Source organism: Panthera onca, chromosome A2, assembly GCF_046562875.1.
Source record: "Panthera onca isolate mPanOnc1 chromosome A2, mPanOnc1 haplotype 2, whole genome shotgun sequence".
NCBI lineage: Eukaryota > Metazoa > Chordata > Mammalia > Carnivora > Felidae > Panthera > Panthera onca.
Genome location: NC_138340.1, coordinates 130,826,764 through 130,853,843, shown reverse-complemented (window position 1 = coordinate 130,853,843; position 27,080 = coordinate 130,826,764). Strand labels below are relative to the sequence as shown.

The 27,080-nt window shown below is 35.9% G+C and overlaps 1 protein-coding gene across 4 annotated transcripts in view; it reads right to left on the bottom strand.

Annotated features, from left to right (window-relative positions):
- Window positions 1-27,080, bottom strand: part of ZNF277 (zinc finger protein 277) — a 113,307-nt gene that overhangs the window by 52,063 nt on the left and 34,164 nt on the right. Inside the window, exon 2 of one of the 4 annotated variants that reach the window (XM_060632904.3) lies at window positions 11,650-11,721. The exons of the other annotated variants lie outside the window; for them this stretch is intronic. The gene's annotated coding sequence lies outside the window, so the exon portion shown is untranslated. The remainder of the gene's footprint in view (window positions 1-11,649; window positions 11,722-27,080) is intronic. 4 annotated transcript variants of the gene reach the window in all.

Genomic DNA, 27,080 nt, shown 5'->3' with positions numbered 1-27,080 from the left:
GTAGGTCTAGGAGGTAAAAAGTCTTGAAATTCTGCATGTCTGAGTTTCCAGGTGATGTCAGTCTGCTTATCCACAATCATACTTTGAGTAGTAAGGTTCTATTTAGGGAACAAACCAGTCATGAATTCATATTTTTATCTAAGTGTTAAAATGACAACCCTAGACTTTATAGTGTATCATTCCTGCCAAATAGATAAAAGCTGCTGGTGCTTTGAAGGATAAAGAAGAAGCTTCTGAGGTTTCTGTCCTCCTTAAGTCAAATGAGAAAGAAAAGCCTGTATCAACAAATAATTGACGAGAAGGCTTTCAGCCTTCCTTCATGGGGAATTGGAGAACACCTCACACATCACTCCTCCTTTAAGGAAGTACCCACACTTTGCTGTGTACACCACCATAATATCACTGCTAAAACTCTGAAAAAAAATATAAAGCGGTAATTTGGTGATAAACTCGACCCAGATCAAATAAGTTTAGTTGTGACTCTTATCACACTCTGATAATCTAATTGATAATCATTATAAAAATTGGAATATGAAGATGGGCAGGGTTTTTGTAGTTTTTGTAGTTTTAACTTGCTATAAACAAGCTCCTAATTTCAAAAAAAAAAAACCAACAACAAACCCATTTCCTTTACAGTTGTCCTTTATTATATTAGTGTAATTTCTTTGATGATAGCTTTCTTTAGTATTTTATCAACTCTGGATATTTTCATGCCTGTTCTCTAAGCTTTTGATTAGAACAAACATCATATCTTTCCATAGGCCTCCAATGCCTACTCAATGTCATTTATTGTATCTTAGTTTTACTCTGGAAGTAAAACTTAAGAAGTAACTTTTATTTCTAAGTTCTTGAGGGTACTTCTCACTTAAACTAAAAACATGGCTTTCTACTTCCTAAGTAAGTCTGTCCCTTAATTTCTAAGAGTGCGCCCCCTAACAGATGCATTTGGAAAATGGAAAAGATTGGTTCTAGTCTTCTTAACAGCAATCTATCTCTAAAGCTCAGAGTAAGAACATAAGACCCTTATGTAAATACCCTTGGGCTAATAATTTATTATGTAAATTATTGTGGCCTAATATTTAAAAAATTAATTTACTATACAAGCACTAAGACTAGGGGAATACGGGAAAGGGAGATGAACTTCGGTGAGCGTTGTTACACATTCTTGACACCACTGAGACTGCTGATGAAGGTGTGCTGAATTAGTACGCTCAAATATAGCTGGCAGGTTTGTCACAGCCTTTGGTATGGAAACAGGGTTATAAACACATTCAACCCTTAAACTTAATAAGCGCTTTGCCTAGAAATTTAAGGAGCTAATTTAACACAAGCAAGAAAACTGTAAAAATGTTATTACAACATCACCTATACAGCAAAGTAATAGAAATCACCTAGGCGTCATGCAAATGAAAAGCAGTTCTTTAAAATATGGCTTGTATGTGCTGTGTATTATGCATGTGCTAAATGACAACTATGAAGACAATGGAGAAATATTGTAAAACATGTTTGAAATTTATTAAAAAGAGCTTAATCCACAATGAACTGCACACAATTCCTCACACACACACAAATATACATGTACATACACCCACATATAAGTACAAGGCTTGAAAGAAAATATACAAAAAGAAAAACTATGAGAGATTTTTCTCTACAACCAACTTTCCCTAACACTGAAAATTTTTGAAATAAAAAGCATGTCTTCTGACAAGTTACTCAATGTGACTGTGACAGATAAAATTAAGAGAAAGAAATAAAGCAAGTATAATTTTATTTGGCTACTAAGTCTTGACATTTTAAGATGAAAAATTTTGATTACATTTATCATTTAAAAAGTGAGCACCTGCTATGCACAAAGTGCATGCTAGACACTATCAAAACTACAAAGATTATTAATATAGAATCCTTATCCTGAAGAAACTGTTAGTCTAGAGGAAAATATGAGACAACTATACAAATAATTATAATACTATTCAACATATGCAAAGTTGAAGGTTAAGGGATATGGAAGGAAAAAACCTCAAATCAGGAGAAATGAAAGAGAATCTTCATGGAGGCTTCTTGAAATGGTAAAGAATTCCAGCAAGTATATATATAGATAGTTAAAAAATCAAAATAGTCCAATTAGTGCTAGAGTCTAGGTAGGAAAAGGCAGCAAGAGTAGATGGATCACATGTTGGTGCACCTTAATGCTGGTCCAAAGATTTATATTTAAATTTGGAAGTGGTGAGGAGATTCAGAAGGTCTTTAATTAAGGAAGTAATATAAGGTCACAAAACAAATCTTATTAAAATGAAAATGCAACAAACTTACAGGATGAAGCAAAAAAATAGGACTAATAGGGAAGCTTAGAGCGGCAAATAAGTTAAAAGGAAGAAAGATCGGGGCGCCTGGGTGGCGCAGTCGGTTAAGCATCCGACTTCAGCCAGGTCACGATCTCGCGGTCCGTGAGTTCGAGCCCCGCGTCAGGCTCTGGGCTGATGGCTCGGAGCCTGGAGCCTGTTTCCGATTCTGTGTCTCCCTCTCTCTCTGCCCCTCCCCCGTTCATGCTCTGTCTCTCTCTGTCCCAAAAATAAAAAAAAAACAAAAAACAAAAAAAACGTTGAAAAAAAAAAATTAAAAAAAAAAATTAAAAAAAAAAAAAAAAAAAAAAAAAAGGAAGAAAGATCTCATAAACAACCTAACTCTGTAACTCAAGGAATTACTCAAAGAAGAACTAAGCTCAATGGTAGCATAGGCGAGGAAATAATAAAGAAGGACAGAATGAAATAAAGAATAGAAAAAAATTAACAAAATTAGAGTTGTTTTGAAAAAGTAAACATAATTGACACACCTTTAGCTAGACTAAGAAAAAATGAGAAAAGACTCAAAATCAGGTATGAAAGAAGGGGAAATTATAACTGATACCACAGAAATACAAGGATCACAAGAAATGGCCATGAATAATAATATGCCAGCAAATTGGGTAACTTAGAAGAAATGGATAAATTCCTAGAAACATACAACCTGTCAAAACTGAACCATGAAGAAATAGAAAATCCGAATAGACTTATGAAGTGATTGAATCAGTAATAAAAAAAAAAACCTTCTAACAAAGAAAAGCTAAGGAACAGATAAATTCACAGAAGAATCTACCAAACATTTAAAGAAGATGTAGTGCTAATCCTTCTCCAAAACATAAAAGAGGAGGGAATACTCCCAAACCTGACCAAAATCAGACAAAGACATTACAAGAAAAATAAAATATCCCCAATGAATACACATGCAAAATCCTCAACAAAACACTATCCAAATTCAACAGTGCTTTAAAAGGATTATACACCATAACCAAGTGGGACTTAACCCTGGGAGGCAAGAATGGTTCAGTATATGAAAATCAAATCAATACGATACACCACATTAGCAGAATGAAAGATAAAAATCACATGATCATCTTAATAGATGAAGAAAAAGAATTGGACAAAATTCAACATCCTTTCATGATTAAAACACTCAACAAATTAGGAAAAGACAAACACTTCCCCAACATAAAGAAGACTATATATGAAAAGCTCACAGTTAACAACATATTTGACTGTGAAAAACTGAAAACTTTCCCTCAAGATCAGTAAGAAGACAAGGATGCTCACTTTTGCCACTTCTATTTAACAGAATACTGGATGTTCTAGCAAGAGTAATTAGGCAAGAAAAAATAAAAGGCATCCAAATCAGAGAAAAAGTAAAACCATCTGTTTGCAGATGTCATGATTTTATATATAGTCTACCAAAGATTTTACACACACACACACGTGCACACGCACGCACACACACACACACACACACCATTGCTTATAACTAATAAACAAATTCAGGCAAGTTGCAGGATACAAAATCTATAAGCAAATATCAATTGTGTTTCCTGAAGACACAGACTAGACATAATGCCAAGATGGAGGTATTCACTTCAAAAGAAACAACAAGAAGAGGTCACAGCCAGGGATCTAATCAAAACAGATATAAGTAATATGCCTGAACCAGAATTTAAAACAATAATCATTAAGATAGTAGCTGGGCTTGAGACTAGCATAGAAAACACCAGGGAGTCCCTTACCTCAGAGATTAAAGACCTAAAAACTAGTGAGGCTGAAATAAAAAATGCTGCAACAGAGATGTAAAACTGACTGGATGTAATGACCACAAAAATGGAAGAATGAGAGGAATGAATAAGTGATATATAAGATAAGATTATAGAAAATAATGAAGCTGAAAAGAAGAGGGAAAGAAAAATACTGGATAACAAATGTAGACTTGAGGAACTCACTGACTCCATAAAGCATAATAATATTCATATCACAGTAGTCCTAGAAGAAGGGAACGAAAAGAGGATAGAAGCTTTATTTGAGCAAATTATAGCTGAAAACTTCCCTAATCTGGGGAAGGAAACAAATATCCAAACCCAGGAGGGACAGAGAACTCCCACCACAATCAATAAAGCAGGCCAACAGCAAGACATATCATAGTAAAATTTGCAAAATACAGAGATAAGGAAAGAATTCTGAAAGCAGCAAGGAAAAAGAAATCCCTAACCTACAATGGAAGACAAAATAAGTATAGCAGCAGATCTGTCCGCAGAAACTTGGCAGGCCAGAAGGGAGTGGCATGATATATTCAACTTGCTAAATGGTAAAAATATGCAGCCAAAAATACTTACTCCAGCAAGGCTGTTATTCAAAATAGAAGGAGAGATGAAGAGTTTCCCAAACAAACAAAAACCAAAGAAGTTCATGACCACTAAACCAGCCCTTCAAGAAATATTAAAGGAGATTCATTGAGTGGAAAAGAAAGACTGAAAACAACAAAGACTAGAAAGGAACAGAGAAAATCTCCAGAAACACCAACTTTACAGGTAATACAATGACACTAAATTCATATCTATTAATTAATAAACATCCTGAATGTAAATGGACTAAATGCTCCAATCAAAAGACACAGGGTATCAGAACGGATAAAAAAACCCCAAGATCCATGTATATGTTGTCTAGAAGAGACTCATTTTAGACCTAAAGACATCTGCATATTGAAAGTGAGGGGATGGAGAACCACTTATCATGCTAATGGACATCAAAAGAAAGCCAGAATAGCCATACTTAAATCAGACAAATTAGATTTTAAACCAAAGACTGTAACAAGAGATGAAGAAGGGCACGATAGCATAATAAAGGAGTCTATCCAACAAGAAGATCTAACAACTGTAAATATTTATGCCCCCAACGTGAAACACCCAAATAAATGTCAATTAATAACAACATAAAGAGACTCATCAATAACAACACAATTAACAGAGGGGACTTTAACACCCCACTTACAGTAATGGACAGACCATCTAAGCAGAAAATTGAAAGCAAACAATGGCTTTGAATGACACACTGGACCAGATGGACTTAACAGATATATTAAGAATATTTCATCCTAAAGCAGGAGAATACACATTCTTTCTGAGTGCACATGGAACATTCTCCAGAACAGATCACACACTGGGTCAGGCCTCAACAAGTACAAAAACACTGGGATCATACCATACATACTTTCAGAAGACAATGCTATGAAACTTGAAGTCAACCACAAGAAAAAATTTGGAAAGATCACCAATACATGGAAGTTAAAGAACACCCTACTAAAGAATAGGATACTCAGGAAATTAAAGAAGAAATAAATACATTGAAGCAAATGAAAATGAAAACACGACAGTCTCTTACTTCAGAAGAGAGAAGTATACAGCAATACAGGTCTACCACAAGACTTTTTCACCTCAAATATACAACCTAACCTTACACCTAAAGGAGCTAGAAAAGGGACAGTAAATGAAGCCTAAGGCCAGCAGAAGGGAAATAAACATTAGAGCAGAAATAAATGCTATAGAAACAACAACAAAAAAAACCAGTAAAACAGATCAATGCAACTAGGAGCTTGTTCTTTGAAAGAATTAATAAATTGAAAACCCCCTAGCCAGATTTATCAACAAGAAAAAAGGACTCAAATAAAATCAAGAATGAAAGAGGAGAGATCACAACCAATACCACAGAAATACAAAGAATTGTAAGAGAAGGCTATGAAAAATTATATGTCAACAAATTGGGCAAACTGGAAGAAATAGATAAATTCCTAGAAAGATATAAAATACCCAAACTGGGGTGCCTGGGTGGCTTAGTCAGTTAACCGTCCGACTTCGGCTCAGGTCGTGATCTCACATTTGAGCCCCGCCTCAGGCTCTGTGCGGACAGCTCAGAGCCTGGAGCCTGCTTCAGATTCTGTGTTTCCCTCTCTCTCTGCTCCTCCCCTATTCGTGTTTGTCTCTCTCCCTCTCAAAAATAAATGAACATTAAAAAAATTAATAAAAAAATACCAAAATGTAAACAGGAAGAAATAGAAAATTTGAACAGACCCATAACCCGCAAAGAAATTAAATCAGTAAACAAAAATCCCCCAACAAACAAAAGTCCAGGGCCAGATGGCTTCCCAGGGGGAATTCTACCAAACTCTGAAAAAGAGTTAATGCTTATTCTTCTCAAACTGTTCCAAAAAAATAGAAATGGAAGGAAAGCTTCTAAACTTACCCTATGAAGCTAGCATTACCTTGATTCTAAAACCAAAGACCCCACTAAAAAGGAGAATTATAGGCTAATATCCCTGATGAACATGGACACAAAAATTCTCAACAAGATACTAGCAAATTGAATCCAATAATACACTAAAAGAATTATTCACCACAATTAAGTGGGATTTATTCCTCGGCTGCAAGCATGGTTTGATATTTACAAATCAATGTTATATATCACATTAATAAAAGAAAGGATAAGGACAATATGATCCTCTCAATAGATGAAGAAACAGCACTTGACAAAGTAGAGTACCCTTTCTTGGTAAAAATCCCCAACAAAGTAGGGATAGAGGGAACATACCTCAACATTATAAAGGCCATATGTGAAAGACCCACAGCTAATATCATCCTCAATGGGGAAAAAGAGAGCTTTTCTTCTATACTCAGGAACAAGACAGAGATGTTCACTCTCCACTGTTAATTTACCATAATACTGGAAGTCCCAGCCTCAGCAATCAGACAACAAAAAGAAATAAAAGGCATCCAAACTGGCAAGGAACAAGTCAAACTTTCACTGTTTGCAGGCGACATGATACTCTATGAAGAAAACATAGGAGTCCACCAAAAAATTGCTAGAACTGATATATGAATTCAGCAAAGTTTCAGGACACAAAATCAACACAAAGAAATCTGTTGCATTATATACACCAATAATGAAACAGCAAAAAGAGAAATTGTAATTGACCCTATTTTGACAACTGAACCAAAACCCATAGAATACCTGGGAATAAATCTAACCAAAGAGGTAAAAGATCTGTAGTCTGAACACTATAGAATACTTATGAAAGAAACTGAAGAGGACACAAAGAAATGGAAAAACATTCCATGCTCATGGGCTGGAAAAATACTGTTAAAATGTTTGTACTCAACCCAAAGCATTCTACACATTTAATGCAATCCCTATCAAAATAACACCAGTATATTTCACAGAGCTAGAACAAACAATCCTAAAATTTGTATGGAACCACAAAAGACCCCAAATAGCCAAAGCAATCTTGAAAAAGAAAAGGAAAGCTGGAGGCATCATAATTCCAGACCAAGCTATATTACAAAGTTGTAGTCATCAAGACAGTATGGTACTGGCAGAAAAACAGACACATAGATCAATGGAACAGAATAGAAAACCTAGAAATGGACCCACAACTATATGGTCAATAATCTTCGACAAAGCAGAAAAGAATATCCAATGGAATAAAGGCAGTTTCTTCAACAGATGGTGTTGGGAAAACTGGACATAACATACAAAAAAAAAAAAAAAAAAAAAAGAACCTGGACCACTTTTTACACCATACGCAAAATAAATTGAAAATGGATGAAAGACCTAAATGTGGGACAGGAAACCACTGAAATCCTAGAGGAGAACATAGGCAGCAACGTCTTTGACCTCATCTGGAACAACTTCTTACTAAACATGTCACTGGAGGCAAGGGAAACAAAAGCAGAAATGAACCACTGGGACTACATCAGGATAGAAAGCTTCTGCATAGGGAAGGAAACAAAAAACAAAACTAAAGGGAACCTATGGAATGAAAGAAGATATTTGCAAATGTAATATCTGACAAAGGGTTAGTACCTGAAATCTATACAGAACTCAGGAAACTCATAATAAGTAATCCAGTGAAGAAATGGGCAGAAGACATTAATAGACACTTTTCCAAAGAAGACATCCAGATAGCTAAGAGATGCATGAAAAGATGCTCCCTCATCATTAGGGAAATACAAATCAAAACCATGATGAGATACCACCTCACACCTGTCAGAATGGCTAAAATAAACAACTCAGGAAACAACAGATGTTGGCAAGGGTGTGGAGAAAGGGGAACCTTCTTGCACTGTTGGTGGGAATGTAAACTTGTGCAGCCATTCTGAAAAACAATATGGAGGTTTCTCAGAAAGTTAAAAATAGAACCACCCTATGACCCACTATTGCACTACTAGGTATTTCTCAAAAGGATACAAAGATACAGATTCAAAGGGGTACATGCACCCCTATGTTTATAGCAGCATTATCAACAATAACCAAATTATGGAAAGAGCCCAAATATCTATCAACTGATGAATGGATAAGAAGATAAGGAAGATGTGTACACACACACACACACACACACACACACACACACACACACACACACACACTGGACTATTACTTAGCCACCAAAAAGAATGAAATCTTGCCATTTCCAACAACATGGATGGAGCTACAGTGTATTATGCTACGTGAAATAAGTCAGAGAAAAACAATACCATATGACTTCACTTATATGTGGAATTTAAGAAACAAAACAGATGAACATAGGGGAAGGAAAAAAAGAGGGAGGCAAACCATAAGAGACTCTTAAAGACAGAGAACAAACCGAAGGTTGTTGGAAGGTAGGTGGGTGGGGGATGGGTTAAATGGGTGATGGGCAATAAGGAGGGCACTTGTGATGAGTACTGCATGTTATATGTAAGTGATGAATACCTAAATTCTACTCCTGAAACCAAAAAAATAAAAAATAAAAGACAAAATAAAAGTGACCTTTTAAACAAATTAACCAACGAACTTCATGAATGTTGGCAATGTTGACACTATAAGGAAGTATTTTTAAAGATCCTAATTTTTATATTTTCTCCATTACAAAAATATTTCTTAAAGTAAAAAAACTCAAAACTCACTTCCTCCAAGAAAATGGCTTAAAAAAAAAACAACAATGCACGAGCAAGAGTTAAATTCCACAAACCTGTAGTTACTACAGCAGTCTATTTTATAAAGAAACCTACTCTAAAGTGACCAAAGCAGTACCATTTTAGGTACATAACTTAAAGAATAATAGTGATATTTACATAATGATCATTATTGTGCCTGAAAAATTAGCATTACGCTGGTTTTAAATTATGTAAATTATAGATTATTTAGTTTGATCTTCCTAAAATTATGTAAACAAGGAGAAGCAGACATTATTATACATATTTCAAATTCAAAGAGGCTGACAATCAGAGGGAGGTTAGGACAAAGCTAATAGATTGGTGCCAGGATCAAAACTCAGATCTCCTGCTCTTGATCTAGGACTTGCCCACTACAAACTCCTAACATTCCTGCATTAGCTATACACTTCACTCCTGCTTGAGAACTGTAAATACTCACTAGGGCACTAAGCCTCAGTTTTAATGATTAAGTTACAGAGGCCAAGAACTTTTCCGTTCCTATGTCCTAATTCTACCAACTTTCAATTGTGAAGAAGAGAGCCAATTGGCTATCCTCTCCTTGAATGCAAATATCTTACAGAGATTGGTCAAATTTTCTGCACAATCCACATCATATATAATAAACTTTCTTATAATGAAATAACTGGCACACTTGCTGATAATCTGAAATACACATTTCTGTTACATACTATAAAGATTGGTGACAGTACAACACAAAGCCAACTTATACTTTACTAGCTGAGAAGATATTAATGTGCACAATAAACACTTTTTTAACTGAAAATAATTCATATAATTAAATAATAATTCATATTATTTATTATTTATTAATGAATGAATTAATTAATGAAGATAATATAATGAATGAATTATATTATGAATATAATAATTCATATAATTTATTTATTTATTATTGAAAATAATTCATATAATTAAAAGCATAGGAAAAGTGATCACAGTAAGAAATTATGTTATTTACAATCTCATGGCTGGCCACATATTTGTAGCTTTTAAAAATCTCCCTTAGGTAATCCTGATAACAGTGAAGATTGAAAATCAGGGCTCTAAGGCACACTGGTAAATGATTATGTTAATGGTAGAATTTCAGCTACTGTATGTAATCTTCAACCCTTTTACAACTTTATGAGTCTCTTCTTTAACTGCTAATATTTATAGAAGGGAGTATACCATATGCCTCTATTTTCCAAGTTGTATTTCACAAAATTTGACACATTTTTCTGCTCTCCTCCCCAAATCCCACGGTCAAATAAAAATCCTGTTTTGTTAAAAAAAAAAAAAAATCAGTTACACTTCTACATACTAATTGTGAACCTTCTGAAAATGAAATTAATAAAATAGTTTCATTTAAAATAGTATCAAAAAGAGTAAAATATCTGGTGCATGGCTGGCTTAGTCATTAGAACATGTGCCTCTTGATCACAGGGTCATGAGTTCAAGCCCCAAGTTGGGTGTAGAGATTACTTAAAAAAATAAAATATTAAAAAAAAACCCAGTTAATAAAAAAGTAAAATACTTAGGAATAAACTTAAACGGGGCACCTGGGTGGCTCAGTGGGTTGGGCGTCCTACTTTGGCTCAGGTCATGATCTCATGGCTCATGAGTTCAAGCCCCATGTCAGGCTCTGTGCTGACAGCTTGGAGCCTGGAGCCTGTTCTGATTCTGTGTCTCCCTCTCTCTGCCCCTCCCCACCATGCTCTTTCTCTCTGTCTCTCAAAAATGAATAAACATTAAAAAAAATTAAAATACTTAACCAAAAAGGTAAAAGACTTGTACACTAAAATCTACAAAATAGTGATGAAAGAAATTGAAATACAAATAGTTGGAAAGATAGCCCGTGTTCATGGACTGGAAGGCTTAAAATATCAAAATGCCTACATTACCCAAAGCAATCTACAGATTCAATACAATCTCTACTATCAAAACCCCAAAGGGATTTTTTCAGGAATAGAAAAAACAATCCTAAAATTCATATGGAGCCACAAAGGACTCTGAATAGCCAAAACAATTTTGAGGAACAAAGAGAAACAAAGCTAGAGGCATCACACTTTCTGACTGTAAAACATAACACAAAGCTATAGCAATCAAAACAGATGGTGCTGGCATAAAGACAGATATACAGAGATCAAAGAACAGAACAGATAGCCCAGAACTAAACCCACACATACACAGTTAAATGATCTTTGACAAAGATGCCAAGACTACACAATAGGGGAAGAAGGATAGTATCTTTAACAATCACTTGTTAAAGAACACCAATGTTGTGTAAACTGGATATTTACAAGCAAAAGAATGAAATTTGACCTTACCTGATAGCACACACAAAAATCAACTCAAAATGGATTGAAGACTTAAATGTAAGACTTGAAACTATGAAAGTTCTAGAAGAAAACATAGGGAAAACCTTCATAATAACATTGGTCTTGCTAAAAAGTCCAGTCAACAAAAGACACAATAGGCAAGTAGGATTACATCAAACTAAAAAGCTTCTGCGTAGCAAAGTAAACAATCAACAAAATAATCTACAGAATGGAAGACAACACTTGCAAACCATTAATCTGATAGGGGGTTAAGCATCAAAATATGTAAGGAACTCATACAACTTAACAGCAAAAACAAATAACCAGATTAAAAAAATGAGTAAAGGACCTGAACCGACATTTGTCCAAAGACATACAAACAGCCAACAGTATATGAAAAGTGCTCACTACCATTACTCAGGGAAATGCAAATCAAAACCACAATGAGGTATCACCTTATAGCTGTTCGAATGGCTATCACCAAGAAGACAAAAGATAAGAGTTGTCAAGGGTGTGGAGAAAAGGGAACCCTGTACACTGCTGGTGGGAATGTAAATTAGTAGTCATGATGGAAAACAGGGTGGAGGTTCCCACAAAAATTAAAACTAGAACTACTACATGATCCAGCAATTCCACTTCAGGGTATTTATCCAAGAGAATTGAATTTGCACTCCCATGTTTATTAAAATATTATTCACAGTAGCCAAGAGGTGGAAACAACCTACAGGTCCATGAATGTATAAAGAAAATGTGGTATTGATATATAATGGAACATTATTCAGCCTTAAAAAAGGAGATTCTGACATATGCCACAACACAGATAAACCTGGAGGACATTATGCTAGGTCAAATAAGCTAGTCACAAAAGGACAAATGCTGTATGATTCCACTTATGTGAGGTATCTAAAGTAGTTGAATTCATATAAGCAGAAGATAGAATGCTGGCTGTCAGGGGCTGGGGGAGGAGAAAATGGGGTGTAACTGTTCAATTGAGTACAGAGTTTCAGTCACACAAGGTAAAAAAGTTCTAGAGATCTGTTTTACAACAATGTACACATACTTAAAAAATACTATGTATTTGGTTCCAGTCCTGGACAAGTTACCGAACCTCTCCTACCCTGTTTCCATACAATGGATTAACCATAATGCTCACCGATAGAACTGTTATGAGGACTAATTGAGGAAATTAATGTAAAGCACAGGGATATGCTCAGCGAAGGTTAGTTCCTACTGTTACTATTGATAATAGGTATGGCTATAAGTTTAAGTATGGGCCTTATCTGCGTCCATGTGTATTAGAAGTTCCTAGGGATTAACTCAGAATATACATTTTATGGCCCTCACATAGACCTAAAGGATCAAATCATAGGAGAGTAGCACACATTTTTCAAGCACAAGCTCACTTCCTAACTATTTACTTTTAGGTCCTGATTATATTGTTGACATTCAGAGGCTTTTGCATTATCTTGATCACTTTGTTATTTCTGTAGCACATTACAACAAAAGAAAATACAATGAGATTTTTAATAAAGAGATAAGGGAAGTTGCAGAAATTTATACTGATAGCCTGAGTTTTCTGAACACGGAGGTCTCTGGCCATACTGAAAGGCAAGAGCTTAGGGAAAAGTGGAAAAGATTAAGAACTACTACTATGGAAAAGGCAGTGTAGACACAAGATTAAAAAAAATGACAGTAGACTGTCCTGAAGGCCCAGATGAGGTTAGCTAGCTGCCTTTGAGACACATATATATTTCAGGAAAAGATTTGTGTTCTATGCCTAAAAGCGGCTGATTTTTCTTATAATATGTATGTTCTGGGTTGTCAAATCATGTGGCTCTACAAACACATACACATATATACATAATGGTAAGATTCTTAAGTAGAATATTTTAGATACATCTAACCCCGTGCTGTCCAAAGAACTTTCTGAGATGAAGGAAATATTCTATATCTTCTCTGTCTAATATGGTAGCCTTTAGCCACATGTTCCTATTGAGTATTGAAAATGTGGACAGTGAGACTGGGGAACTTTAATTTTGTTTAGTTTTAAGTTAAATTGCTGTAAGTGATTATTGACTATCATATCAGACAGAGCAGATCTAATTAGTGCCAAGTGCTTACTGTTGGGTCCATAAGCACCTAGGTGATTCAAAGACTCAGGTCTGTGGAGTTCAATGTAAAACTGTATTCAAAATTATATGTATGTGAATTTTTCTGGGAAGGTCTTTTGATTTAATAGATTCTTAAAGAATTCTGGGGACTCCAAACAAGTTTAAAAACCACATATCCTGTCAATATATTTCTATCGTTTAGTCTAACATTTTTATTTATGATGTGTGTGTGTGAATAGTGTCCTTATGTTGGGATTTCAAACAATTAAATAACTAACTAAACCACAATTCTGCAGCAGGATTTAAATTATCTCACTTTGTAGTCAGAGCAGAAGGAGAAAGCCTGAAGGCAGAACAGGCATAATTATATAGGATATACTATAGAAACTACAGCCAAATTCCTTGGGAAAACTGGTTTTTAAAGCTGGTTATCATAGTGCCTAAAATCTCCACCATTAAAGTTAACCCTCTGGACTATGTGTTTCTGGAAGTAAAATGTTACCTTTTACATAAATACAGGAATTTACTACCAACTGACAACAGTCATTATGGGATGCTTTATCGACGGGGATACATATTCCAGGAAGTCTCTAATAGGACCAGATTACTACATCTTGTCTACAGTAAAGATTTGAGAAAAGGCAGCACGTTTTTCACATAGAATCAGGATTAACACCTCTCTTGCTCCTCAAAGATTTCTTTTTACATTCTTATTCTATGAAGAAAAAGTGTCTTAGGTGTTAAGCTCTATAGCATATTCTATCACCTAATTATTTCTAATGAAACAGGTATGTTCAGTTTATACACAACCATAATCAACAGCAAAGATGAGTCAGAAAAAGACTGGACGATAATATGCGGCAACCAGCCCACTGTAATGTTAGAGCTGTTACCACATCCAGTCTTTCTAGAAATACTCAGAAATTGCTTTCTCATACATCTTCAAAGCACTATCAAATCCCCCCAGGATGGGCTTAGAGGTTGATTATTTGTAGATCTACTCTTTTTGTCTAGAAAATTCTCAATTAGTTTAGGAGCTACTAAAATATGTAGCTTAGGAGCAAACCACATAGTAGACTAGAGGTTGTAGAAATAGCTTGATTTCTAGTCTTACTATGGCTAATGAGAGAATACTGATTAAGCTCCTTTTCCTTATTATACTATAAAAACACCGCAGAGAAATTTTGGCTGCTGCCTCCCTTCCACGCTGCATTTCTCACTTTCAAAACTACCTAGTAGTGAAAATGTGGTGATTTTCCTCTCAAGCAACTTCGGTGCACAACTGGGAAACTAAACGGTATACTGGTTTCATTTCTTGGCTATAGGTTACATGTTTCTGGATTATACATGATACCTTCTTATCTACTCCATAAAGAGGAATTAGCAATGTCTACTTTAATAATGCAGTAGTAACAATGTTACTTATTGCTTGAAATGTTTCCAAATAGCAGCAGCTGTATGAAATATTACAAATTCATGACATTTTAGGAGGAAATAATCCTAGGAAGATAAAGCAAATGGATAAAAATAAAGCCTTCCTTATTAATATGATAAATGATTAATTTGTAGATTTAAATCAGACAAGATTTCTACTGTTAAAAATATCTTTCAAACATACATGGCTAAGTATTCAGTTCTGAAATATTTTAACTCTAATGTTTACTGCTAATGAGAGATTTAGAATCCAAAAGGAGTTGGAACAGAGGATAAATGACTATACTTTGCTATATGATTACTTTAAATATTTCTTCACACCTTCTACTACTTCTGTACATTATCAAAGATATTCTAGAGTATTTAAATATAAAGCTACTACAAATTCTTAGTTGATAGGGATAGGACCAGGAATGCTGGGGTTCTAGGTGGAATTCAATGAAATATGTAAATATATTTCATTCTAAGAAGTAATGGAAACAAATGGGAACTAAGTCCTCAATTTTATCCCCTTTCACCAGCAGAGGACAGTAGTCAGGGGTCAGACATTAGGCATTTGGTAATCTAAATATGGAAATAAACAAAAAAAGTCATTAACATTCTGACCTCAGTTAAAGGTAAATTTGATTAACAAGAATGACTTATTGCAAACAATGCTGGTGATCCTGACAGGAGGGCCAATGTAACAAAAACATTGTCAATGTCAAACAAAAGTCTTTTTGTCAGGAATGAGGAAAGGACAAATTGGTGAACACTTGTTTGCTTATTTATTTACTTTAATGTTTATTTATTTATTTTGAGAGAGAGGGAGAGAGAGAGAGCACACGAAGGGGAGGGGCAGAGAGAGAGGGAGAGAAAGAAAGAATCCTAAGCAGGCTCTGCATTGCCAGTACAGAGCCTTGATGACGGGCTTGATCCCATAAAGTGGAGATCATGACTTGAGCCAAAATCAAGCACCCTTGGTGAATGCTCTTATGTACTGAGATCTCGGGGGGGGGGGGGGGGGGGGCTGGGGGTGGGGTGGGTGGGGACATGGAATGAAGGAAGTACAGACTCTGGACTGAGAACGATTTGACTGGTGGGACACTTGGGTAGCTCAGTCAGTTAAGCATCGGACTTTTGATTTCGGCTCAGGTCACCATCTCATGCTTTATGGGATGGAGCCCTGTGACAAAGCAGAGCCTGCTTGGGATTCTCTTTCTCTCTCTCTCTCTCTCTCTGCCCCTTCCCTGCTTGTGCTCTCTCTCAAAAAAAACAAATAAACATAAAAAAAAAAAATCTGACTGGATATTGGCCTGACTTATGCCAATAATAACAACAAACTGTCTCTAAATAAGTGGTGCCCAGGAGAAATTTCACAGTGCATCCATAGAGGTTGGGTTTGACCCACTTTAACTGATTTGATTTGACAGGCAATTACTTTGGAATTAGTATTCTAGTCAATATTTTAATGAAATGGGTTGGCAACTTGAAAACCATAAATCACCTATCTGATATTTCCTAATAAGTATAATTAGTGCTTCTGATAGAACCATAAATTTCTGATTTGTGAGACTAATACAGCTATCTCTCTACTTACAAACTTAAATAGCTATGTCATCTTTTTATTTTAGTATTTGATGTCTTAATTTATCAATTAAACATTTTTTAATAAATTGTTTTCATGAAAAAGGTTAAGAATGATAATCTTTTAGACACAGAAAAACACATTAATAAATATGGACTTTTCAAAAGTACCATATAACCATTGATTTAAACACTTATTTTAGAATGTTTGAATTCCTAAATATTTGAGATATATATTAGATATACTGAGATATATGTTAGACATTAAACATATATACTATAAATATATATTTATGTATATATACATTTGAGATATATATGTACATCTATTTTAGATATCAATTAGTTCCTTGAAAAAAATTGGTTTTTGTCTTTCCACTCAATGGAAAATGTTCTGTTTTGTTGACAATTCTACAAATGCAATTCTCTCTTTATGTCCCAAACATATAAAGTCAAGTAGTTTCAAATCAGTATCTACGTTGAACAAATTTTTCATGCGGAGAAAAGTCATTGAGTATGTTTTCTGCTCTCTGGACAAACAATTCTGCTACCTTAAACAGAAAATACCACAACAGATTCTTAAATTGAGATAATATGCTAATTCTTTTTTGATCTTTGGGTGAAATGTTAAAATTATCAATTGCTAACTTAGTCTAACTTCTTTAGAAGAAAACCTATTATTAATACAATGGACCTTGGCCTTGATAGTATTTACTAGATTATTCAGCATTGGTTAAATCAGCTGAGATTCTATCTGCTGGATTTTAATTGTTAAAATAGTGAAAGACCTCTTTACAACAGCCTTCTCAGAATAAAGCAGCTCTGTAATAGCAAGGCTCTAAGGGATTTGAATATGAAAAATTCATTGTATCACCCCATTTTTAGATTAAAAACAACAACAACAACAACAACAACAACAACAACAACAACAACCTCTATACCCAACGTGGGGCTTGAGCCTACAACCCCGGGATCAAGATTCTCAGGCTCTACTGACTGAGGCAGCCAGGTGCTCCTGTATCACCCCACTTTAAAAACATGTCTTCTTAGAAAGTAACTCTCTCTTCCACCCCACTTTTAGGCAAAAGACTGTGCTAGATACTGAGGAACAAATGAAAAATAAGAGTGACCCTGTACTCAAGGAACCTTTCCACTAGGGAAGCTGGTCATGCTCAAAGACACATCTCACACAACTTAGAAAGTAAGGAACACCACAGGGAAGAAAAGAACAAACCAAGTAAGACACTGAAGCATTGAATTCATTTCCTCAGTTCCAATCACATGCCAGACACCTGGGTAGTTGTTTGGCCTTTGAGGAATTTTACAAATCCTTTTTCCGCAAGTTACTTAGACCCTCCAGGATTTGGACTGCTTTTATAAAGACATAGTTATGAAGTCATTCAAATGTCTTCAGGACATTAAAAAATATATAATTGCCATTTGTCCAATGACAACCTCTCTTGTATTTTCAGTGAAATTTAGTATGCATCCCATCTCCATGAAACAACATAATCTACAAATATGTGACCACATCACAAAATCACTGGACTTCCAATACAAATCATGAGGGAATAAAATGATGCTAGACAATAAAACCAATAGATTTTAGTCCTAGCATTTCAGATATAGTAATAATTTTTCTGTATTATGTCACAATTATAAAGATAAATCAAAAAGTGATATAGTAAATCTTGTATCTCTAAAACACGGTGGAAGTCAGTTAACATAAATGGTACATGTTGCAAATTACTCATGAAACAGCAAACTCTGAATTTCGTTGGCAGTTAATCTGACCAGCATGGGCTTCATTGGAATGTCCAAATGCAACATGAATACCTTTAGTTATTTGTATTTTCAGGCAGTGATTCTCAAGCCTGATAGTACATTATGAATCAGCTAGAGAGCTTTTGAAACATGATGATGTTTTTTACATGGAGATTCTAATGTAATTACTCTATGGTAACTAAGACATGTTTCTTGTTTTTTTGTTTTTGTTTTTTTCAAAGAAAGGCAGACAGCTACATGCAACGCCTTATTTGGATGTGTCTGGAGTCTTGTTTTTATAGAAGACGTGTTTTATATGAAGCTACAAACTACTGTTCTAAGGAAAATCTGATGTGATCAAGTTTATGACTTTATTATTTAGTATAAGTATAAAAAGCTAGACATTTTAGGGAGAAAGAGTAAAAAATTGTTTCTGGTTTTGGGAAAAACATCTTTCTGATAGGTTTTAGAAAGTATATTTTGTGAAAATCAAATTGTGTAGATTGTAAGCTGACTAAAAAGAGAAAGGACTTTATTTTTGAAATGTAATCAAATTAAAGCCTTTACGGATACAATATGCTTCCATAATGTGAGTCGGCTTATACACATTTGATAAACTAAAGAATAATGTCAGTATAATACAGAAGTTGTATTGTGTTACTTGTTTTTTTCTAGTAAAACAATGATTTGAGTCAATCAGGGCAAGCATTCTCATTATTTATTTTTTTAAATATATTTTTTTTAATGTTTATGTATTTTTGAGAGAGGGAGAGACAGAGTGCAAACTGGGGCAGGGCAGAGAGAGAGAGGGGGACACAGAATCCGAAGCAGGCTCTAGGCTCCGAGCTGTCCGCACAGAGCCCGACACGGGGCTTGAACTCACAAACCGTGAGATCATGACCTGAGCCGAAGTCGGACACTCAACTGACTGAGCCACCCAGGTGCCCCAAGCATTCTCATTATTTAAAGAAAGTATAAGCAATATAGGAAGATCCTAAACAAAAATACTGAAAATTCTAGGAAGGAAGGGCTTCAAAACCTGCTACCTATGGGGTACCTGGCCGTTTAGTCTGTAGACAATGCAACTCTTGATCTTGAGGTTACGAGTTCAAGCCCCAGATTAGGTATAGAGATTAGTTTAAAAAAAAAAAAAAAGAAAATAAAATCTTTAAAAACTAGAAACAAAAAACTGCTACCCTTTCCACTTTGTTAAGTTGTTAAAGGAAGCTGAGGACCCAGATGAGGAAGGTGCAAAGATATCTCTTCTTGTGTTTAAAAAACACCCGATTAACAAAGAGTCTTTTCAACAAATGATGCTAGAATGAGTGAACATCAACATGGAAAAAACTGAATCTAGACACAAATCTTCACATCTAGACACAAACCTAGACATATCCTTCACAAATTAACTCAAAATGTAGCAAAGAGCTCCTTGTAAAACAAGAAACTGTAAAACCCTTAGAAGATAACAAAGGAGAAAACCTTTATGACCTTGAGTATGGTGATGCCTTTTTAGGTACAACAGCAAAGACATACTCCTTGAAAGAAATAAATGATAAGCTGAACTTTGTTAAAGTAAAAACTTTTGCCCTGCAAGACAATACCAAGAAAACTAGAAGATAAGCCACAGACCGGGAGAAAAGATTTGCCAAAGACACATCTGCGCTGTCAGCATGGATCCCACTGTGGGGCTCAATCTCACACACTGTGAGATCATGACCTGTGCTGAAGTCAAGAGTCCGATGCTTAGTTGACTGAGCCACCCAGGTGCCCCAAGACATGAAGGAATCTTAAATGCATATTACTAAGTGAAGGAAGCCAATTTGTTTTTTTTCTGCCTTTCCCAAGTTTTTACAAAGAAGCCCCTCTGAAAAGGCTATATATGGCATTGATTCCAACTATATGATGTTCTGGAAAAGGCCAAAACAATGGAGATCATACAAAGGTAAGTGGTTACTAGGAGTGGGGACAGATGATTAGGTAGATCACAGAGGATTTTTAGGGCACTGAAGATACTGTGTACAGTAATGATGGATACATGTCATTATACATTTGCCCAAACCTTTAGAATATACAACACCAAGAGTAAACCCTAAGGTAAACTATGGACGTTAGGTGATTATGATATGTCAATGTTGGGTTAAAAAAATGTACCATTCTGGTGAGTGATGTTGATAATGGGAGAGACTATTCATGTGGGGGGTTGGTGGGAATATGGGAAATCTCTGTACCTCCTTTTCAATTTTGTTGTAAACCTAAAACTGCTCCAAGAAAAATAAAAGTTTTAATAACAAAACACCTGACTGATAGAAATCTACACTGAGTCAGTAATTTAATTTTGATGAAATTGGTCTTTGTTAGGAGCAAATGTCACATTTTGAAGGAGGCAGCATGAATTCCAGAGTTCAAGGATGTAAAGAATCAACTGAACCTTGGTTTTGAATGTAAATCCAGTGGTGATTTAGCTTTGCTACTCTTTTCATTAGGACTGCTCTGGTTACAAAGTTCTGTTGGTTTTGAGTGATCTGTCTCCAACCCTATGTCCCTCATGAGATCTGTTATTTTTATTGTGTGATTTTGTAGAATGCAGTTTTTCAGGAATGAATATAAGGTTACTAGGGCAGAAGCACCTCTATTATTTGTGGACAGCAAAGTATTTTTAGGGCAGAATACACTGGGACTGACGAGGGCATCTACTGGCTAAGTCTGATAATACAGTTCAGCTTTTAGACTTTTATAAGCTCTTTAATAAAAGAAGGTGGGGCTGGGGAATCAGGGTACTCTAAACACTGAAAAAGTGCTTCCAGGATAGCGTATCACTGGTTACCAGCTAACAAAGACCTAGAATCAAAACCCCGCTTTAAAGATAAGAAAACTGTGACTTAAGAAAGCTTTTTTCTACTTCATTTGCATCCTAGTAAAGCTTTCCAAGCCTTCTTATACAGACCAATGCTCATTATGCCGAATGACTGCCTATTTTAACCGTTTTGGTATTACATTATAACTAAGTCAACAAGGAGGTTTTGTCTTTTCCCAATGCGGTTCCAGTTTTATTCTGAAAAACAATGAGGAAATAGTGTCTTTTTTTTTTCTTTAACCAAAGCTGCTTCATAACCAATTTTACTGAAATGGATCTATTCTCAAAATACTCAGATATAATATTGCCATATGTAGAGAGATAAAAATATCAAACGGAGAAAGATAGTCTAGTATTACTCAACAGTCCCAGTGTGTAAGATCTGGGGTAATGACTCATGGAATAAAACACTGATATCAAAGAAATGTAGTCTTTATAATGAAGAAACTCAATTTGCATTAAAACAAAATGCTGAAGTGACTGTGTATCTTAAGTTATTAACTTGCAATCAATGAAACATAATCAGATGTTTACATAAACCAAATAAAACAGATATACAGTAATTATCTTTAAAAAATTGAGAGTGGGGCGCCTGGGAGACTCAGTCAGTTGAGATTTCGACTTCGGCTCAGGTCATGATCTCACAGTTCGTGGGTTCAGGCCCCATGTCAGGCTCTGTGCTGAGTCTGGAGCAGAACCTGGAGGCTGCTTCAGATATTGTGTCTCCTTCTCTTTCTGTCCTTCCCATGCTTGCACTCGGTCTCACTCTCTCAAAAATAAATAAGTGTAAAAAAAAAAGTTTTTTTTTAATTAAAAAAAATTGAGAGTAATTCAAAATAAGCAAGCCAAGGAAAGATTATACGTACTGATAAAACAAGAGCAACACATCCATAGCTTTGGTATGTTTTACTCTGATATAAAAGTATATGACTTCAGAAAATCTTCTGACTTTGGATTTGAATTCTGGATACACAAAAAAACATTCAGAAACAATGAGTTATAAACTATTCTTTGTACTTCTCGCATGATAAAATCATTCCAAATTCCTAGTGTTCACCAAATAATCTTAGTGCGATAAAGTTCTATACAAAAAGAACAGAGAAAGGCAAAAACGCAACACACTGTAAATCCTTAAGGAAAATATAAATTTACTTTCATGTCAAATTGTCATGTGTAGGTACCTTTGACTTTCCAGAAATGCCACTCGACACCACTCAGACTTGGGTCTTACACTGGGCCAGCGTTAATAAAAATGCTTAGCTTTCCCTAGGAAAGGAGAAGGGGAGTTCCTGCTGCTGGAGAATTTCAATCATCTGTAGGAGCATGTAGGGAAATCTTGGGGGAGGATCTTGGTGAGGGGAAGTGGCTGCCACTGCTATTCTGAAAATGCAATGGGCTCAGATTTGTGGAATGAGGAAATGTCAACAGTGGAGAAAACTGTTTTCCTCTCTGCCTCGTAGGTTTGATGCCTCAAAACTCCTAGTCCTCTTCCAGTCAGCAAGCAATGAGGTACATTAACCAAAGAAGAATGGAAAAACAAGAAAGGGGAAAAATGAAGAGGACTTTTAGATGCAGGCAGGAGGAACGCAAAAAACAAATAGAAAAACAGCCAGCAAAGCTACTCAAATATTAGCAATTATTAAAAGGGCTGTTCATGGCCCTTCTTCCCTTGCTTCTTTATTTCTCAACGTCTTCTCATTCTCAGCTCTGACTCTGTGAAGCTTTAAAGCATTTAAGAAGTACGACTTTTTGAGCAGAATGTAATTATTTCAAAAGACCCTACAGTTAAAACAAAACAGGGCAAAGTCTGATTGATGAGACTGATAAAAAATGAGACCAGAATCAAAAGACACTAGGTTTTCCAAATCCCAGTACTCCACTGAACAATGATCACTGATTTTCTATGACAGCCACTAAATAAAACGTAAGTTTTATTGCATAACATAATGCAAAATAAGTTATTTGGACTATATAAAATAAGCTAATGGGACGGTGGCATAATTCTATTCAACATATCTAAAAAGCTTAAGAATATATTAAGAGGATAGAGTAGTGGTCAGAGGAACCTATTGCAAAACTGAAAGGTGCTTCATTCTGAAAATCACCGCCAGTTGTCATTTTTGCTGTGTTCTAAAGAAGTATTTACAATGGAAGAGGAGGATATTGCTATAATTTGAGAAGCTTCATAACCACTCTTCCAGGTGAAAGCCACTGGGGTGAACAACTCGTACTCAAAGAAGAATAAAGAACATAAAGCTTATGAATATTAAAGACATAATTCCTACATATATAAAAATATATACATTTTTGGTGCAATAAGGGATTATTAGGAAACTTCAAGGATGAGTTCTTATGATTTCCAATAACTTCATAAGAGGAGACCAAGAACTATAAAGAGCCAAGGGATAGTAAAAATAATTAAAAAATATTTTAATGTTTATTTTTGAGAGAGAGAGAGAGAGAGAGAGAGAGAGAGAGAGAACATGAGCAGGGGAGGGGCAGAGAGAGAGGGAGACATAGAATTTTGAAGCAGGCTCCTGGCTCTGAGCTGTCAGCACAGAGCCTGATGTGGGGCTTGAACCCATGAACTGTGAGATCATGAGCTGAACCAAAGTTGGATGCTTAACCCAGGCACCCCAAGCCAAGGGATATTTTAGAAAACAAGGAAAACACACCATTATTGGCACTGCTAGTTTTTGGTGAAGCAAATATTTTAGAAGTGCAATACAACTTAGGGTTCTCAACAAGGTTTTCAATGTTTCACACACCTAAATTTTATTACTATTTTCAAAAGCCAGTTTATGATATGCTGATGAGGTTTTCAAATATTAGAAATTATAGAACTTGTCCCAACTCTTACCCACTGTGTTAAAAAATTCTTCATGTTTTGGTTCATGATTTTATAGCCAGTGATACCCCTGGGCCACGGTTATTGATCCACTGGTCAGACAGCAACTACACAGTCATCTTAGGAATTAAAAAAATAAATGTAGAAATGTTAATAATAGGAGGCAAAGTTGTCTCTCTCTGGAAGGCAATGATAATACTGTTCACAGCTTCTACTTGTCCTGATCATTTAAATCAGTCAGTAACATATCTGCTTCTAGTAGATTCCTTCTATACCCTTCCCTCTCCCAGTGCTGACCCTTCTTTTCTGTAGAGAGGCACTCAGTCCTGTTCTGGGGCTTTCATTTTTCTTCCTATTCAAAATATAAGGAACAGCTCTGAATTATCTTATGCACTTCTTGGTTGACTGACGAAATATTTTGATGAAAGGCCTCACTAAACTAATTTGAGGAAGCCATACAGTCTTCTAAAACAAAATTTCCACACTACAAAAATGAGGATACAGTTCATGGTAGAAATGAAGGTTAAAAAAACACAGATAATACAACCATTCAGAAATAATCACAATTAACTTTATGATGATTTTCTTCATATTATCTCTACATACATTTTTTTTTTTAATTTTTTTTTTTTAACATTTATTTATTTTTGAGACAGAGAGAGACAGAGCATGAACAGGGGAGGGTCAGAGAGAGGGAGACACAGAATCTGAAACAGGCTCCAGGCTCTGAGCCGTCAGCACAGAGCCCGACGCGGGGCTCGAACTCACATACCGCGAGATCGTGATCTGAGCCGAAGTCGGACGCTTAACCGACTGAGCCACCCAGGCGCCCCATACATTTTTTATTAAAAATCCAAAGTATACTTTCTTGATACATGCATTTTCACTTAATATGCCCCCATCTCTCCAGCTGCAAGAGCTCCTTATTTCCTTTCTAGAAAGGCATAACCTGAGGAGGCCCTACGACAAGTGTGACCTATTCCTGGGTAGGGATGCAGCCTTTGCTCAAAAGTTTCTTTTAACCAGAGGCAGACTGGGGCCCAGAGGAAACAATCTGCATTTTACTAAGATCAGGGTATTTTTTTTTTTTTAAATCTTACTGAATAATTTATTTAAACTTTCTTTCTGCCCTTGTCCCAACTCTTTCAAGCCTCAAGACATTTCTGTAATACTTTCATTATTAGACAGCAATCAAGAGCAATTATCCCTTTCAACTGACCTAGAGTTACTATGAATAATTACTTAACACAAATTAAATTGCTGAGTTTGAGTAGGTGGTATAAACAATCTAGTGTTTGTAACCAGTGGTAAGTGAGCCTGGGGGACCAATGATGTATCAATGAGTAAAGAGTGTAGTTTTTATAGTGTGACCCTTAGACCAGCAACATCAGTATCACCTGGAAATACATTAGAAATGCAAATTACTGGGCCCCAGTCTAGGACCAACCAAATGAGAAACTCTGGGAGTGGAGTCTAGAAGCCTGCATTTTAATAAGCCCTCCAAGTTAAGAACCACAGGCCTAGAGATCTAACATCTTAAGCTCTTCTAGAGAAATTCTTAAGTTGTTTCACAGGATTTGTGATTTGTAAGGTGCAAGGGGGACAGATGCAAACAATAGGACTGGAAAGGAAGGCAGGTAACTGGTCAGGGAGAACTTGTTGCATCATAACCATGTTTGGACGTAGTAAAGTAATTCAGGTTTCCTCCTTGAGTGATTAGGACCAGACCTAATTAATTAAATTCTGCAGTAAGACCCAGAGCAGAGTCGCCAGGTGGTGCTTACATACACTGATCTTCAGAACCTGCTGCCCCAGCCTGCACTGTTGCCTAGAAAGGGTCACTGTAGCTTCTAAGATGTGGCACCTTCCTGTCTAATCCAGTCACCCTCAAACTCACGATATGCCTTATGTTTTCTAGCAGAAAGAGCTATTTTTATTGGTATTATCTTACCTCTAAACCTGGAGGTGAGACTCTAACAGAGAAATACCTTTTTTTCTTTTTCAAGCAGGCCCCACAACCCAATGTGTGGCTTGAACTTGTGACCCTGAGATTAAGAGTCGCATGCTCTCTCAACTGAGCCAGCCATGCGTCCCGAGAACTACCTTTCTGAACAGAAGTAGTTCTGAAGAGAAGGGCCTGAACCTTCATGGAATCTGAGAACCCAGGCGACTGAATAAAAAAAATGTGTATATACACACATATATTCCTCGGGGGAAAACGTTCACAGCTTTTACAATTCTTAAAGGTATCTGTGATGCTCATAAAAACATAAAATCCAAACCAAACCCACAAAAAAGCCCACTTGTCCAGAAAGCAAATGGTGTCTATTTAAAATTTTTAAAAATGTGTATTCATTTTTCAGAGACGGAGAGTGACAGAATGTGAGAGGAGGAGGGGCAGAGAGCAAGGGAGACACAGAATCTGAAGCAAGCTCCAGCCTCTGAGCTGTCAGCACAGAGCCTGACACAGGGCTCGAACCCATGGACCGTGAGATCATGACCTAAGCTGAAGTCGGAAGTTTAACCGACTGAGCCACCCAGGCACCCCAAAATGGTGTCTATGTAAAAGTGAGATGAACACTGTATAAATTGCTGATCTTGTGGAGCTGTGTGTTAGGCACACACACGTGGAAACGAATGCCATGTACTAAAGAACGCTGAAGAGTGAGACAAATTTGAGGTGCTACACTGTCCCAATGTGATGATCTAATGTAAAAGCTGGGGCTTTCATAGTTGAGGGGCTTTTACTCTCTTCAAGGCCAGACTGATGAAGATGATAGTTTGTTTCCTAGCATTATGCTAGGAAATTTATATATAGTCTCTGATTTAATTATCAGAAGCATCCTATGACACAGGCAGT